The sequence below is a fragment of the Neofelis nebulosa genome, chromosome 10, assembly GCF_028018385.1.
Source record: "Neofelis nebulosa isolate mNeoNeb1 chromosome 10, mNeoNeb1.pri, whole genome shotgun sequence".
In the NCBI taxonomy this organism is placed as follows: Eukaryota; Metazoa; Chordata; class Mammalia; order Carnivora; family Felidae; genus Neofelis; species Neofelis nebulosa.
Window position 1 is genome coordinate 71,257,031 of NC_080791.1, and position 17,060 is coordinate 71,274,090.

At 42.7% G+C, this 17,060-nt stretch overlaps 1 long non-coding RNA gene across 1 annotated transcript; it reads right to left on the reverse strand.

Moving 5' to 3' along the window:
* Positions 1 to 4,273: 4,273 nt before the first annotated feature.
* Positions 4,274 to 6,517, reverse strand: LOC131488729 (uncharacterized). The gene is made up of 2 exons (XR_009250269.1): positions 6,392 to 6,517; positions 4,274 to 4,798 (listed from the first exon to the last, which is right to left on the reverse strand). It is a non-coding gene; the product is annotated as an uncharacterized LOC131488729 (long non-coding RNA).
* Positions 6,518 to 17,060: the final 10,543 nt, after the last annotated feature.

Genomic DNA, 17,060 nt, shown 5'->3' on the forward strand with positions numbered 1-17,060 from the left:
CAATAGCCTTCATCATCAAGGGTACCTATTATCATTTTTATCTCAACATTGTCAGGAAGTTCTACATGATACAAAAAGAACAAAAATGTGAACTAAGATTTACTATTATTTACAGATGACACAATTGTCTACCTAGAAAACCCAATGCCATAAAAAATCCAAACTGCAAATTCTAACTTTCTTCTGGAAGAATAAATGTGTAAAAATTGCCAAGAGCATTTTGAAAAAGAGAAGTATAAAGTACCTTTGTTCTACTAGTAATAAAAGTGTATTACTAACATAGGTGATTATCAATACAGGAGAAAAGGGCAGAAGAATATTAGCATGTAAGAGTAGAGTTACAAATCAATATGAGACATATTGGCTTATTTAATAAATGGTTTTGTGAAAAGTAGTCATAATCTTATTATTAATAAACTCTATCACCCCTTTGTGGTTGTAAACACTGTATGTTTTCTTAAATCTATCATATCGTCAGGGGGTATTTGCAGAGCCAACTTTGAACCATGCATTTTGGAGGGGATTCCGAAAGCTAATGGCTAATTGAGTGGTGTACATTATTAATTCCATAGTAAAAATTCTTGATATACATATTTCACCTGCAGTTCGGTCAGTTTTTGTTCCACATAATTTGAGGCCATGTTGTTGAATACATGTGTCTATTATCAATATATCTTCTTGCCATTTGGTTCTTTTTCCCATTATATAACACCTTTCCATTTCTAATAAGTTGTTTTTTTGCCTTGAATTCTATTCTAATCATATATTATGAACTTACTTCAACTTATCTTCTACTACCCATTTGTTTTAATTAATTCTGAGTCCTTTTGTTCTGAATGTTTCTCTTGTGGAAAAAACATTTTGGATCCTTTAAAATGATGCAGCCTGATAGTCTTGGCTCTTAATTGATGACTTTAATATACCACTATTCTAAAGCTATATGAGTATTTATTACTTACATCTTTTTCTCAATTGTGCATTTGTTATATATTTTGGGGGTCTTTTTCCTACTATCCATTGAACAGAACAGATCCTCTTTTTGTATTTAAAATTTATGCGTTTGAAATAATTTACGGTAGTTGCCTTAAAACAAAAGACCCATATTTAAGGCATTTTTTCCTACTAAACACAAATATAATGACCTATTCATTCATATATACTATTCATTCATTAATATATACTAACAGTGTAGCTTATACAATGAAATAAAACCTTCTAGGTGCTGGCTATACCCCTCTTATTGACATTTCCTTCCCACCCTGAAAAGTTACTTTTTTTTTAAGTTTGCTTATTTCTTGAGAGAGAGGGAGGGAGGGAGGGAGGGCATGGGAGTGGGGGGAGGGGCAGAGAGAGGAGAGAAGAATCCCAAGCAGACTCTGTGCTGTCAGGGCAGAGCCAGATGTGTGGCTCAATCTCACCAACTGTGAGAACATGACCTGAGCCAAAAACTAGAGTCAGATGCTTAACTGAGCCACCCAGGTATCTCAGTGTCACAGGGAGTACTGGAAATGCAGAGAAATGAACCCAGATCTAGGGGTTTCAGCTACTGGGAGTCTGTTCTTTCTCCAGACACTGGAGGGGGCACATTCTCTAGAGCAGATATATATATATATATATATATATATATCTCCACAATAGGCCCACAGAGAGTTAAAGTGAGGACTGCACCCGTGCCATACCCAGTTTTCCTTCTCCCATATGATTGTACAAGGGCAGCCACCTTTCTGAAGTCGTTACACTGCTCAAGCTCAAGTTCGCTGTGGTGATGGCCAAAGGCTTCGGAGCCCATACTGGTGGGACTGAAGGTGTTTTTCACCACGTGCTCAGCTCTGGCTACCAAGCCTGCCAACTGATGGATCACACAGGAGGCAGAGTTTCAGGAGCTTTTCCGGGCAGTGATGATGATTTGCAGGATTGAGGGAAAGAGGCCCCTCAGTGAGGCTATCTAAGAGAGATCCCATCTGCCCCATGGGTTACTCATGGTAAAATTGCTGCTCTGAGAGGCACCAGTTAACGTTGCGTCTTTCCTCAATCACAATTATCACTGCAGAAATACACAGGCTCTTGGGGAAAATGCCATGATCACTCCCACAGACATTCCCAGGGGTGTCAGAAAACCCAAGGTGGCTCCGGGTGAGTGGCCATGGAACACAGAGCTGTAACAGCCTGTCTTTCCTGTATAAATAAACTACAAATCAAGAAAGGCTTATGAGACACAGAGAATTATGGCCCCAAACTGATCCTAACACGAGGATTGTCTGGAAGTCACATCCCACTCAAAGGCATCAAATATCCCTTGTTAGAAATACAAAATTTCCCCGACTTACCTGGAAGAAAAGGCGATTTTACAGCGTTGGGTCCCCGAGGTGCTTACCTGTTCTTTACTGCTCCTGTTCTTCCTACTTGAGGTTGGTCCAAGGACTAGCTACTCCACCCTGCACCCAGCTACCACAGGGCTGAGGCTACTTCTAAGCACAGGTCCCTGAATCTGGGAAGCCTGTGGTGTGGGCCAGAGCAATAACCACCACCGCTCAGGTCTTTTGAGAAATATACTTTTATTCCCCATCGGCAAACACATTCACAAGCAGGACTGAGAAGCCGTGCTGTGATTCCTCAGGGGAAGCACAGGGCTGCCCCCCATCTCTTCCTGCGTGATTCTCTTCTGGCCTGTTCCTCTTGCTCTCCTCCCATCTGAGGTTCCAGACATCCACTGCCATAAAGAAAGCCACCGATACCAGCAACCCGAGAGGACCACACGTATCACGATATAGGAAGGAAGGAAGAAAGGACATTAGAAAAGAGAGGGAGGGGTTTAATAGGCATCCTGGGTCATGCCATCGTGAGGGCCGTGGTCTCTCTCCAAGCTGCTGGCCATGACCCTTTTCTTGCCGGGTGCTCCGACCCCAATTGCAGTCTGAGGGAACGTGTGAAACTTGTTGAGGTCCTGTGTGTATGTGCCCAGCACACAGGTGCTCAGATTACTGCACCGCTTAGCTCGGAAGCTGTCCAGGCTGCAGGGAAAAGACATGCCAGGTGGTACCATGCACCAGGGTCTGCCCCTGTGGCGATCGCCCAGAAGGTTAGACCAGGGAGGGGGCACTCTGAGTGGGGGCAGGAGGGGCAGGCAGGAGGGCAGCTCACACATCCTCCATTAGGAGAACTCCGAGGTTTGCTGAGCCAGGGCAGCGTGGGGCAGGGTTGCAGTGGGGAAGGGGTGCCCTTTCCTAGCCTTCCGCATGCCGCTCAGTCCTTCTTGCTCTGCAGAGAGGTCCTTAGGGTAGATGCAGGTGCAGCACATGCCAGGCAGTGCCAGGGCCAGGCCAGGGGCTGGCGTGAGCTCCAGGCTCATGGGACATGGGGAGGTGGGGCTGGGGAAGGGCGTCTGGCCCCATGACAACATGCACGTCTCCACAGATCCTACACATCTCAAGCCCCCAGACCTACCTCAGGTACTGCTCTACCTGACCCCACCCTCTGCAAAGCCTTTGGCTTCACCTTGCAAATGTGCAATGAAGGCTCCATGTGGATGTGAGAGAACGTCAAGTGCAGGTTTACAAGGAGAAACCAATTTCTAAAATCTCCTGGGATCTGTGGGGTCCATCTGCTGGCCTCACACTTACCAGTCCTAACTCCTCCAATGCTGGGAAGTCTCCTCATTGCTTTCAGACCAGTTTCCGGAGGGAGGGATTTCATACCTTCCCCAGTTGCTTTCAGAAATGGATCTTTTTACATGTGGTCTAACCATAGTCTCTGTGTGGGACCTCTGTTTTCAGTGGTGCGTGAGAATAGCTGGGCCCCAGGCCGAGGAGAGCCATGGCAGTGTGCTGGCCTCCTGTCCAGCCGTGTTCCGTCTTACCTCTTAGGATATGCCTTCCTTGGCAGGACAGGAGGGAGGGGATGCCCTGAGCCAAGTGGAGTGGGGATTCTCACCTGCTGTTTGCCAAGTTGTCCCAATGGCGTGCAGTCCCAGCCCTGCGCCCACATCCCCCGCACTTCAGTCCTCCTCTAGAGAGCAGAGAATGCTTGCAGGTACTGAAGAGTCCCTGCAGACACTAACACTCACATTCAAAGCTTTCACACACACAAACTCACTTCTGTCTCCAAATCATGTGCCCACTCCCCAGAGCTCAGGCAGGCACAGGGGTCTGACACACGGGACACCCTGTGGGTTCTCTCTGAATCGCAGCCCAGCCTGCCTCCGAGTCTCTCCCCCATAGGATCGCGTGCACACATGGCATGATGCTGATCTGCTCTCATCAAATTGCACTCACTCTCAATTTTCAAAAAATATTTATCTTGGGGAGAGCGCAGGCAGGGAAGGGACAGAGAGATGGGGACAGAGGATTCGAGGCGGGCTATGCGCTAACAGGAAGACAGCATTGAACCCGATGCGGCGCTCGAACTCACAAATCGGGAGATCGTGACCTGAGCAAGAGTCGGATGCTCAACAGACTGAGCCGCCCTGTGCCACCGCACTAACTGTCAATTTTAAGCGTGCTCTCTAACATGCAATTATTCAGCACCAGATCCTCTCCGGGACCTATCCCAACTGGAGGGTTTTAGGACCCGCCCACCTGATCTTTCACTCCTCTCCTGCCCGGAGGTCCAAGGTCCTGACTTCCTGCCCTCGGCACGGAGAGTGCCGAGAAAGCGGCTTCTTACTGTTCCCGAGGATCTCCGGGTGTGAGCGAGCAGCGCGTCCAAGCCTCAGCCTCTACACACTTTCCCAGCGCGGCAAGCATAACCGTGGCGGCAAGTCTGGTATTCCAGCCACAGTGGGTGGGGACTGCATCACGGGCTGTGGCGGGCAGGCAGAGACCCGAGTTAGGTGGTTTTCCCAGGCAGAGCAGAAATCCTGCCCGGGTACGTCCTATGTGATCCGGGCAACGTACCCGGGCAACGGTGCATCTCTATCCTAGTCCCCAGAAGCCTTGCGTTTCATAGAACACACCTGCCTTATGCCACGTCTCTTTCCCTTCCAGTTTTGTGCCTCTGTGTTGGGGACACCTAACTTCCAAGATGCTCTATTCAGCATCCCTTGCTCTTAACTCCTGGTGCTGCCCCCAACGTGAAGGAGTAAGTTCGCGACTGGGGAATTGGGTGGCTAACAATCACTCTCCTCAGGGCAGACTGGCAGGGCAGCAGGTTCTTCCTCCTCATGTGAGCTACAAAACTGTTCTCTTCTGAGTCCATCCCTGATTTACCAAGTAAATTCAAGGAAATTTAGACCATCGTGTGTGCAGATTGCTAGCTTATGTCCAGCTATCCCTAAATCCTCTCCCAACTTAAGGCTAATATATAAATCGCCAAGTAAGGGGCACCTAAGTGGCCTAGTTGGTTATGTGCAGGGACTCTTGGTTTCGATCAGCTCAGGATCTTGCGGTTCCTGAGTCCCCGTCTTTGGCCTCATAGCCACGACATCAGCTGGGGGAACGGTAGCAATGTCTCCTCCCTGCTGTCAGTTCCTGAGTACACAGGCTCTTGGCTGGACACTGAGCCCAGCACCAGGTCCCACAAGATCATCTCCCACAAAGCCCTGAACACTGCTGCTGGCGGGCTGGGTGAACAAACCACGGAAGTGCATTCTCCAAGAAGTCTAGAAGATCAACAGCCAACAACTTCCTGATCATCTTCTGAGCCAGTTCCAGCCCCCTTCACACAATCAGGGGACCCCTACAGCCATCACCGCCATGGTGGAAGGTATCTGCCAGTACAACTAAGACTACAGGTGCCTCACAGGTTCCTCACTCAGATCCCTGACAAGACCTTATCCATGAGCATAGCGTATGCCTTCACCATAGGGGCACCTCCGACACAGGACACAGTAAGACCCCCTACACACCCCTCTCAAGAAGGACCATGGCACCCCTAGTACCCGCATTGTAGGTAGTCTGCATGTTGTGCCCCAAGCGATCCGACCGATGCCCTCGTGGACGACAGACTGAGGACAGTCAGTTGGTATTTCTGGGTCCTGTGTGTCACCAGTTTTGGATGGGGCCGGAATCCCCACTAACTTTCGTCCTGTCCCGCCTTGTTAGCTGAGCTGGGAATTTTCAGCGAGTCAGGGATAACCTCAGTCCCGCTGACTATCCTCTCATTCTCCTTGCACGAAATAATTTAAAGAGAGAAAATAAATCCAAAACCATTTTCTACTGAGCTACATGCCTGATTATCAAGTGAAAGCAAGGAACAAGTTCAGACTTTTCTGTGTGCAGATGGCTTAAACTGAGACAGGCAATCCTTGGAACTTCTCTGGGCTTCTCGTGGGATCGCCTGCACACACAGCCTGACAACGATCTGCTCTCATCATACCTGCACTAACTCTCAAATTTAAGCGCACTCCCGAAACACAGTTATGCAGCACCTCAACCCTCTCCAGGACCCAACCTACCTGGAGGCCTTTAGGACCCCTCCACCTGATCTTTCTTCTGCAAGCTCGCCGGGAAGGCTGGAGGTTCAGACTTGGTGCCCTCAGCGGGTGGATTGCCTAGAAAGAAGCTGTGCATTGTTGCCAGAATCTCCCAGTCTAAGAGCAGAGTGTGTGATTCTCAGGCTCTACACACTCTCCCAGCACCGCTGCAGGTGCGTCGGCAGCCGCGGGCTGCAAATACCCCGCCCATAAGGCGGGCTGTGAACGTGGTTGGTGGGCCTGCATCACGGGGCTGTGCTTGCAGGCAGAGACCCCAGCCAGGCAGAAACCGCTCCGAGTGTGCCGTGAGTGACCAGAACCACAGTGCACCCCCATCCTCGGTCCCCAAGGATGTTTTAGGACACATCTGCCTTGTGCCGCATCTCTTCCTCTCCCAGGTTGGTGGCCTCTGTGCTCAGGGACAGCGTGCTTCCAAGATGTCTTTAATTCAGAGTGCCTCCTTTTTAACTCTTGGCGCGGCACTGCCGTCAGGGAACAAAAGCTTGGGGCTGGAGAACTCCGTGCAGGTTATGCTGGCAAGGCTGCAGGGGAACCCGGGAATGGTCAATAGGATGCAAGTGTGCTTAGGCACAGAGTAAAGATTGGTGAGCGGAGCAAGGGACAGGGCTCAGGATGGTGGATCCCAGGCTCAGTGAGTGCATGCCAGAGGCTACACAGACAACCACTGCTGACTCAGTCTAGGACCTTGACTCAGCAGTTGAGGTCCTGAGCTTTCCACCTGGAGGTACGGGGCCAAACTGGTGAAGGCGGCAAGCAGATACTGGATGGCAGGAGGGTTGGACTCTGCCACTTGAGGCAGTCACAGGGGACTTCTCTCAGGTGCCACATACGTTGACAGAAATGATTTCCACTCCAAGTCTTGAAGTTTCTAAATAAGAACCCTATGAAATCATTTGTAAATATGTACGTCCGTGGACTGTGTTTTGCTGATGAGAGAACCAGCCATAACTTCCTCCAGGGCAGTGGTGACGAACGGCTAAGAGATGACTACTGTAGTGGCCAACTTCATGGCTACCTCACTTTGCAGGCTCAGGACTTTCCCTCTGGCTTCCATGTGTGCCCTGAGCCCTCAAAGCCAACGTTCATTCCTCACTCGGAAATCTTTCGTGGTTACAAACCACAGGCTGGTGGTGTGTGACAAGAATCAGGGTCTGTACCCAGAAGGTGCTAGAGTGGCTTCCAGCCATTTCAAGTTTTACTTTAAAGGTCAGTCTGTCTGCAAATAGAGCAATTTAACAGAGTAGAGAGCCCAGAAATAAACCCACAATTGTAGGGTTAATTAATCTATGTATGACAAAGGAGGCAAGTATATGCAATGGACAAAAATCGTCTCTTCAACAAAAGGTTTTGGGAAAACTGGACAGCTGCATGCAGGAGAATGATCCTGGAGCACTTTCTTACACTGGTGATACACAAAAATAAACTCAAAATGGAATAAAGACCTACATGTGAGACCTGAAACCATAAAAATTCTTCAAGGGAGCACAGGCAGTAGTTTCTCTGACATCAGCCATAGAAACAGTTTTCTAGATATGACTCCTCAGGCAAGGGAAACAAAAACAAAAACAAACTATTAGGACTACATCAAAGGAAAAAGCTCTGCACAGTGAAGGAAACAATCCACAAAACTAAGACAACCTACTAAATGGAAGAAGATATTTGCAGATGATACATCCATTAAAGGATTAGTGTCCAAAATATAGAAAGAACTTATACAGCTCACCACCAAAAAGCAAAGAATGCAATTAAAAAATGAGCAAAAGACATGAAAAGAGAGTTCTCCAAAGAAGACATACACATGGCAAACAGACACATGAAAAGATGCCCAACATTGCTAATCGCCAGTGAAATACAAATCAAAACCACACTGAGATACCACCTCACACCTGTCATTATGGCTAAAATCACAAACCCAAGAAACAAGAGATTTGTTAGTGATATTGCTGCAAAAAAGGAACCCTCATGCACTGTTGGTGGGAATGCAAAATGTCACTGTGGAAAACAGTATGGAGGGTCCTCAAAACATCCAAAAATATAATTACCTTATGATTAATTCCCCTACTCAGTATTTATCCAAGGAATGTGAAGCATTAATTTGAAAAGACAAGTTCACCCCTGTTTATTGCAGCATTATTACCCAATATATAGAGGCAAATAGCCAAATATAGAGGCAACCCAGTGTCCACTGATAGATGAATGGATAAAGAAGATGTGGCATAGGGGCACCTGGGTGGCTCAGTTGGTTGAACGTCTGACTTTGGCTCAGGTCATGATCTCGCAGTTCATGGGTTCGAGCCCCGCATTGGGCTGTGTGCTGACAGCTCAGAGCCTGGAGCCTGCCTCAGATTCTGTGTCTCCCTCTCTCTCTGCCCCTCCCCTGCTCATGTTTTTTCTTTCTCAGTCTCTCAAAAATAAATAAATGTTAAAAATGTTTAAAAAAAAAGAAGATGTGGTATATAGATACAATGGAATATGACTCAGCCATAAAAAAGAATGAAATCTTGCCATTTACAACATGAATGGATCTAGATGGTATAATGCTAAGTGGAAAAAATCCTTCAGAGAAAGATAAATACCATACACTTTCACTCATGTGTGTAATTTAAGAATCAAAGCAAACAAAGAAAAAGGGACAAACCAAAACATAGACTCTAAAATATAGAGAACAAACTGGTGCTTGCCAGAGGGGAGGTGGGTGGAGAGATGAGTGAATAGGTTCTTACTGTGATGAGTAATGAATAGAGTTGTTGAATCACTATATATATAGATAGATATAGATATGTATATGTATATCCCTGAAACTAATATGTAATATGTAAACTGTATGTTAATTATACTAGAATTTAAAAAATAATACAGTTGGTTTAAAATAAAATAAAATAAAATAAAATAAAATAAAATAGCCATTTGTCCATTTGACCTTTGATATCATGATCTTATCTCATAGCTTTATACCTGGAAATCAGGGTACATTAGAAACAATCTAGTTAGGAAAAACAATTTTACAGCAAGCTGATAAACTCTACCTGTAACATTTATTTCCATTCTTCTGAATCAGATTCCTGCACTTTCTTATTTAAAGTGTTTTAAAAGATGATTTATCAGGGTGTGCCAGAGTCTTGTACCTGGTTGAAAATTCTTATGTGAGTTTTTATGCATTTAAAAGGATTATACCTAATGGGTTGCTCCTTTAATTCTACACAGCTTGGGTATGATACAGACTCAGCAATGACACCAAAACCACAACAACAACTGCAGGAGCAGTAGCAACAACACCGCAAATTCATTCTCTTTGACCTGGGGAAAAGTCAGAGCTGTCAAATTTCCTGGAGAATCTCCACTGAAAATGGATTGCACTGGGTTCTCCAAGGAGGGAGCATGGAAGTTGCCACTCTGTCCTAAAAATAAGTGAAAAGCTGAAGAGACTGAGGGGAAAAGAACAACCCCTGCAGGGTCCTTAAGAGAGCTGAACACATAGCAAACCTTTGCCCTCAAGATTGGAGAAGCAGATGAATGCAGGGAGTAGTGTCTTACCAGAGCATATGCTCAACAAGGGCAAATCTCAGTGCTTGGAGCTAGTGCTGGGGTAGGTCACCAGCAAGCTGCTGGAGGCTCAGTGTGGGCAACTCTGAGAGTTAAAAACTCCAGGGACAGACACTCACTCATAGGAAACTCCCACAAATGTGCATTTTACCCCTAGGAACTTGACCAGGTTCTCAACAGTACATGTGAGAGAAAAATCCACTGGTGGGATTTACCTCCTGGAGCTGTACCCAGTTCTCAAAATGAATAACAGAAAAATCACCTAGTGTTGTTCCTAGAGAGGGAGGGGAAAGGAACCAACCACTTTTTTAATATACCAGAGCTGCTTCTTCAGAAGGCCTGCCCTCAGGAGAAACCAGTTAACCAGAGACTAATGTGCTGAAATGTTATCATCCCTAACTGACCAGGGGGAAGGGAAATACCCAGCTCTAATCAGCGCTAGCCTTCCAACAGCCAGAAGAGCCTAGAACCAAAGGGATGACATCAGTGGATTTTAGAATACACAGGGAATGAGAGAGACATTTATGGCAGAATGAAGGAATGGGATGTTGTGTTCATGCGACCTTCCTGGACTCTCACAGTGGGAAAATAAGAAAACCCAGCTGACTTTGCTGCAGAGTGGAGTCAACTTGCACCAAGGGCTGCTCTCCCAACCCTAAGGCACCTTCTTTGCTCTGGGCACCAGGGGAGGTTCCTTCCAGGTTCCAGAGACCACGTTTAGGGTGTCCTCAGCTGCCAGGGAAAGAACTGAGTGTGGTGGAGGAGGACCAGGTCACTCTGAGAGGTGGATGGACCCAGCTGGTGACGTCAGCTGGCCGGGTTCTTCTTCGATCATTAAAATTCTCCCTTGGCTCAGACTCACACGATACAGAATGGCTCTCCTCTCCCTGGCTGAAAACACTGTTCCATGGAGAAGAGGGATAGAAATAGGAACCTTTCCACTGTACCAGAAAGCTCCTTGCAGAGGTGACTCCTTTAGGGCACTGTTCAGGAACCATAAGGTGCAGTTAAGTGAATTTCCTTTCTAACCAGAGTTGTCTGGGGTTGGTAAGAGCATGGCTTTGGAATCTTATTGCAACTGGGGTTGGGTCTTGGCTCTGTCACTCCCTGTTGTCCTTGAGCAGATGATACTCCCCTGGAACCAGTGTTTCTCACCACATAAAATGGGAATATGTAATAAGTACCTAGCAGGAGTAAAGATAAAGATAAAGATAAATGTTAAAGACCAGGCACGTTGCTTGGCACAGAGCAGATACTTAAAAGTGGTGGCCATTGCTGTTTTGTTGTTGTTGTTGTTGCTAAAGCTTATCTAACTGCATCAGCTCAATATGTTAAATTAAAGGAAATCAGTACATACTCTGCCTTCTTAAGAGGAAGTCACTGTATCTTTAATTCTCAAAATAAAACCAACTGCCAAAGCCACAGTAGAAGGAATCTGCTTTCCGGAAACCTGTCAGATGCATGCCTGGCCATGTTGCAGGCTCACTGTCCAGCAGGATTAATGACCATTTACCTTAAACACCTGGCACATTGCCTGGCATGGGAGAGGCAGTCAAGAGTAGGGGCTGTTATTATCATTATAATAAAAACTTACCGTTGGAAGTGACAAATTGTACCAACTTGAATCGAAAACTAGGTAAAATGCATTGCACACTCCTCTCCCTTCTTAAATACAGTAAAGGGAACGTAATTGAAATCCTTTCTTGAGGATTCATCGATACCATCATAAAAAACGTCACTTAATGTGTTGACCTGAATACAGTGCTGTCCTCAAGGGAGTAACACATGTAGGGCTGATAACCCCAACTAGATATCATGCTGTTGGTTCTTTTTGATGTCTAACAACTATATACTTTTATGTTTATTTTATTTTATTTCTTCCCATCGGGTTGTCAAGGATCTCTCCTAGCTGATGTCATTGTAACTGTCTTTAACAACATTCTCTCCACTTGTCTTTTCATTGGGTATGTGGTGAAACAAACAACAAAACTGAAACTATAAAAGCCAAGCTTGGTATAATGGTATAGAAACAAACAGCCAATAGGCATTAACTGAAACCCTGGAAATCCCGGTCAAGAACTATAAAAGGGGTCTTTGTGGTCAACTACTCAATCTGTACTCAAGAGAACAGAAACAAAACTTGTTGGAATTATGTGTAAATACAGAGCAAAGAGATGCTGAGTAAGCACTTAAGAAATCATGGTCAGAAAGTCATGTTTTGGTTTTTTTTTCTCACATTTTGGCAGGTGTTTTCTTCCCACAATTCTGTGTGTGTGTGTGTGTGTGTGGGTGTGTGGGTGTGTGTGGGTGTGGTAAAACACACATAAAATAAAATTTACCACATTAACCATTTTGAAGTGTACAGGTTGGTGGTGAATACATTCATGATATTGTGCTACCATCACCCCCATCCATCTCCATAACTCCTTTTCATCCTGTATAATTGAAACTCTGTACCTATGAAAGAATAACTCTCCGTGAGCCCTTCCCCCCAGTCCTAGCAACTACCATTCTACTTTCTGTCTCTATTTCTGGTAGTATTTTTAGCACCTCATCTAAATAGAATCATACAGTATTTGTGGTTTTTTTTACTGGCTCCTTTCACTTAGCATAATGTCTTCAAGTTTCATCCATGTTGTAGCACGTGTCAGTTTCCTTCCTTTTTAAGGCCGAATAATGTTTCACTATATGGATATACAACATTTTGCTTCTTTCATTAATCAGTGGACACTTGAGTTGTATCCATTTTTTTTAATCTATTATGAATACTACTACTATATGTATGAATGTAAATATCTCTTTTAGACCCTGTGTTTAGTTTTTTGGGGTATATACCCAGAAGCAGAATTGCTGGATCATGTGGTAATTCTATTTCTAAATTTCTTGAGGAACTATCACATTATTTTCCACAATGGCTATACCTTTTTACATTCTGGATATATAATGGCTATGCAGTCATTTACAGTCCATGTCATGCACAAAAAGTCCACAAGAGTTCCAATTGCTCCACATTCTTGCCAACATTTATTATTTATTTATGTATTTTTTTTTTTTTTAGTATCCATTCTAATAAGAGACAGGTGGTATCTCATTGTGGTTTTGATTTGTATTTCCCCAGAGGTTAACTATGTTGAGCATCTTTTCATTTGCTTACTGGCTGTTTGTGTATCTTCTTTTTTTTTTTTTTTTTTTTTTTTTTTTGGGGGGGCTGCCATTTGAACATTTTATTTTTTTAAATTTTTAAATTTTTTATTTAAAAAGTTTTCTAATGTTTATTTATTTTTTTTATTTAATTAATTAATTTATTTATTTTTTAATATATGAAATTTACTGTCAAATTGGTTTCCATACAACACCCAGTGCTCATCCCAAAAGGTGCCCTCCTCAATACCCATCACCCACCCTGTCTTCTTTGGAGAAATGTCTTTTCAAGTTCTTTGACCATATTGGAATCAGGATATTTGTGTTTTGTTTTTTCTTTTAGAATTCTCTATAATTTCTGCATTTAATTCTTTATCAGATATATGATTTATAAATATTTTATTCCATTCTATAATTTGCCATTTTGCTCTGTTGGTAGTTTCTATTGATGGACAAATTAAAAAATTTTTCATCACGTTAAACTTGGCCATTTTGAATTTTTACCTAGCCATTGTGTCATATTAAAAAAATAGGGGCCAAATCCAATGTCATGAAGTTTTTGTTTTCTTATAAGAATTTGTTGTCTTATGGAGATAAATTGCTCTATGTCTTACATTTATGAGTTTGATCCATTTTTAAGTTAGTTTTTGTATATGATATTAGGTAACTCATGTTTAGTAAAAATAAATTTCATAAGCATAGGTCTTTTATATTAAGGCACATATCATGAAATTTAAAAAGAATGAATACATTTGTAATACTGAAACAGAATCTGTTCTGTTCAGTGGAAAGTCATGTTTGTTGGAAATACAAGGTGGTACAGCCAATCTGGAAAACAGGATGGAGGTTCTTCAAGAAACTAAAAATAGAACTACCCTATGACCGCGCCTGGGTGGCGCAGTCGGTTAAGCGTCCGACTTCAGCCAGGTCACGATCTCGCGGTCCGTGAGTTCGAGCCCCGCGTCAGGCTCTGGGCTGATGGCTCGGAGCCTGGAGCCTGTTTCCGATTCTGTGTCTCCCTCTCTCTCTGCCCCTCCCCCGTTCATGCTCTGTCTCTCTCTGTCCCAAAAATAAATAAAAATTAAAAAAAAAAAAAAAAAAAAAAAAAAAAAAAGAACTACCCTATGACCCAGCAATTGCACTACTAGGTGTTTATCCACAGGATACGGGTGTGCTGTTTTGAAGGGGCACATGCATCCCAATGTTTATAGAAGCACTGTCAACAGTAGCCAAAGTATGGAAAGAGCCCAAATGTGCATCGATGGATGAATGGATAAAGAAAATGTGGTATATATGTACAATGGAGTATTATTTGGCAATCAAGAAGAATGAAATCTTGTCATTTGCAACAATGTGGATGGAACTAGAGGGTATTATGCTGAGCAAAATTAGTCAGAGAAAGACAAATATCATATGACTTCACTTATATGAGGACTTTAAAATAGAAAACATGAACATAAGGGAAGGGAAGCAAATATAGTATAAAAATAAGGAGGGGGACAAAAACATAAGAGACTCTTAAATATGGAGAACAAACAGGGGTTATTAGAGGGGTTGTGGGATGGGGTATGGGCTAAATGGGTAACGGGCATTAAGGATGATCTACTCCTGAAATCATTGTTGCACTATATGCTAACTAACTTGGATGTAAATTATAAAGTAAATTAAATAAAAATTTAATAAAATAATAAAGGTCGGTCTCTGCACACACATCAGTGGAACAGAGCAGAGAATTTTGATAGGTGTTGCACAGAATCTGCAGCTTGCTTTGGGTAATATGGATTTTTTAACAATATTAATTCTTCCAAGCCATAGACATGAAATATGTTTCTATTTATTTGTATCTTCTTTAATTTATTTCATTAGTGTCCTATAGTTTTGAGAGAACAGATCTTTAACCTTGGTTAAATTTGTTCCTAGGTGTTTTATCCTTTTGGATGCAATTGTAACCGTTGCTTTCTTGATTTCTCTTTTTGAACTTTACTGAATTTATTTATTAATTCTAAAAGATAATTTGTTCGAGTCGTTAGTATTTTCTTCATTTAATAATATCCAGTCACCTGCAGATGGTCACTTTTAGGTTTTCTTTCCAATTTAGATGCTTTTTATTGCTTTTTTGTTGTCTGAGTGCTCTAGATAGAACTTCCAATACTATGTTGAAAAAGAGTGATGATAGTGGGCATCTTGGCTTGTTCCTACTTTTAAAGGAAACGCTTTTAGCTTCCTACCATTGAGTATTAATTAATGGGCTTGTCATATATGACTTTTATCATTTTGAGAAATATTCCCTCTATACACACTTTGTTGAGAGTTTTTATCATAAATGGATGTTGAATTTTGTCAAATGCTTTTTCTGCATGTATTGAGTTGATCATATTATCTTTATCTTTCATTTTGTTAATGTGGTATATCAAAATGACTGATTGGCTGACCCATCCTTGCATATCTGCGATAAAGCCTACTTGATCATGATATGATCCTTTTAATGTATCATTGACTTTGGTTTGCTAATATTTTATTGAAGATTTTTATATCTATGTTCATCAGGGTATTGGCCTGTCATTTTATTTTTTTGTAATGCCCTTGTGTGGTTTTGGTGTCTGGGTAAAACTGGCCTTTATAAAGTGAGTTTGGAAGTCTTCCCTCAGCTTCATTTCTTTGGAAGAGTTTGAGGTGGATTGGTATTAATTCTTCTTTGGAATGTTTGGTAGAATTTGCCAGTGTTGTTGTCTAGTCCTGGACTTATGTTTGTGGGGAGGTTTTTGATTATTGATCCCATCTCCTTTTCAGAAGTCAGTCTGTTCAGATTTTCTGTTTCTTCCTGACTCAGTCTTGGTAGGTTGTATGTTTCTAGGAATTTATCCATTTATTTTGTTTGTCCTATTTTGGTATAAAGTTGTTCATGGTAGTCTCTTACAGTCCTTTGTATTTATCAGTGTAGTATCATCAATTTCATTTCTGATTTTATTTGAGTTCTGTCTCTTTTTTACTTGGTGGGTCTAGCTAAAAGTTTGTTGATTTTCCTTGTCTTTTCAAAAAATCAGCTCTTAGTTTTATTGATCTTTTTACTTGTTTTTTTTTTAAGCCTTCTTTCATTTATTTCTACTCTGATCTCTGCTATGTCCATCCTTCTAGTAACTTTGGGCTTTGTTTGTTCTTTTTCTAGTTTCATTAGGTATAATGACAGTTTACTTGACCTTCCTTCTTAGAACTGCTTTATATGACCTTTATATGACCTTCTGCTTTATATGACTCTATATGACCTTCCTTTATATGACCTTCCTTCTTAGAACTGTTTTTGCTGCATCCCATACATTTTGATATGTTGTAGTGTGATATTCATTTGTATTAATGTATTTTATGATTTCTCTTTTGATTTTTGCCTTTGACCCATTGGTTGTTCAGTAGCATGTTGTTTAATCTCCATATGTTGGTGAATATTTCATTTTTCTCCGGTAATTTATTTCTCATTTTATAGCATTGTGTTCAGAAAAGATGCTGATGTAGATAAAGGGTTAGTATTCAAAATCAATAAAAACTTACCAAACTCAACACCCACAAGACTAATAATCCAGTGAAGAAATGAACAAAAGACATGAATAGACACTTCTCTAAAGAAGACATCCAGCTGGCCAACTGACACATGAAAAAATGCTCTACAACACTCATCATCAGGGAAATACAAAACAAAACCACAATGAGATACCACCTCACACCTGTCAGAATGGCTAAAATGAACAACACAGGCATCAACAGATGTTGGTAAGGATGTGGAGAAAGAGGATCTCTTTTGCACTGCTGGTGGGAATGAAAACTGGTGCAGCCACTCTGGAAAATAGGATGGAGGTTCCTCAAAAAATTAAAAATAGAACTACCCTACAACCCTGGAATTACATTACTAGGTATTTATCCAGGGGATACAGGTATGCTGTTTCGAAGGGGCACA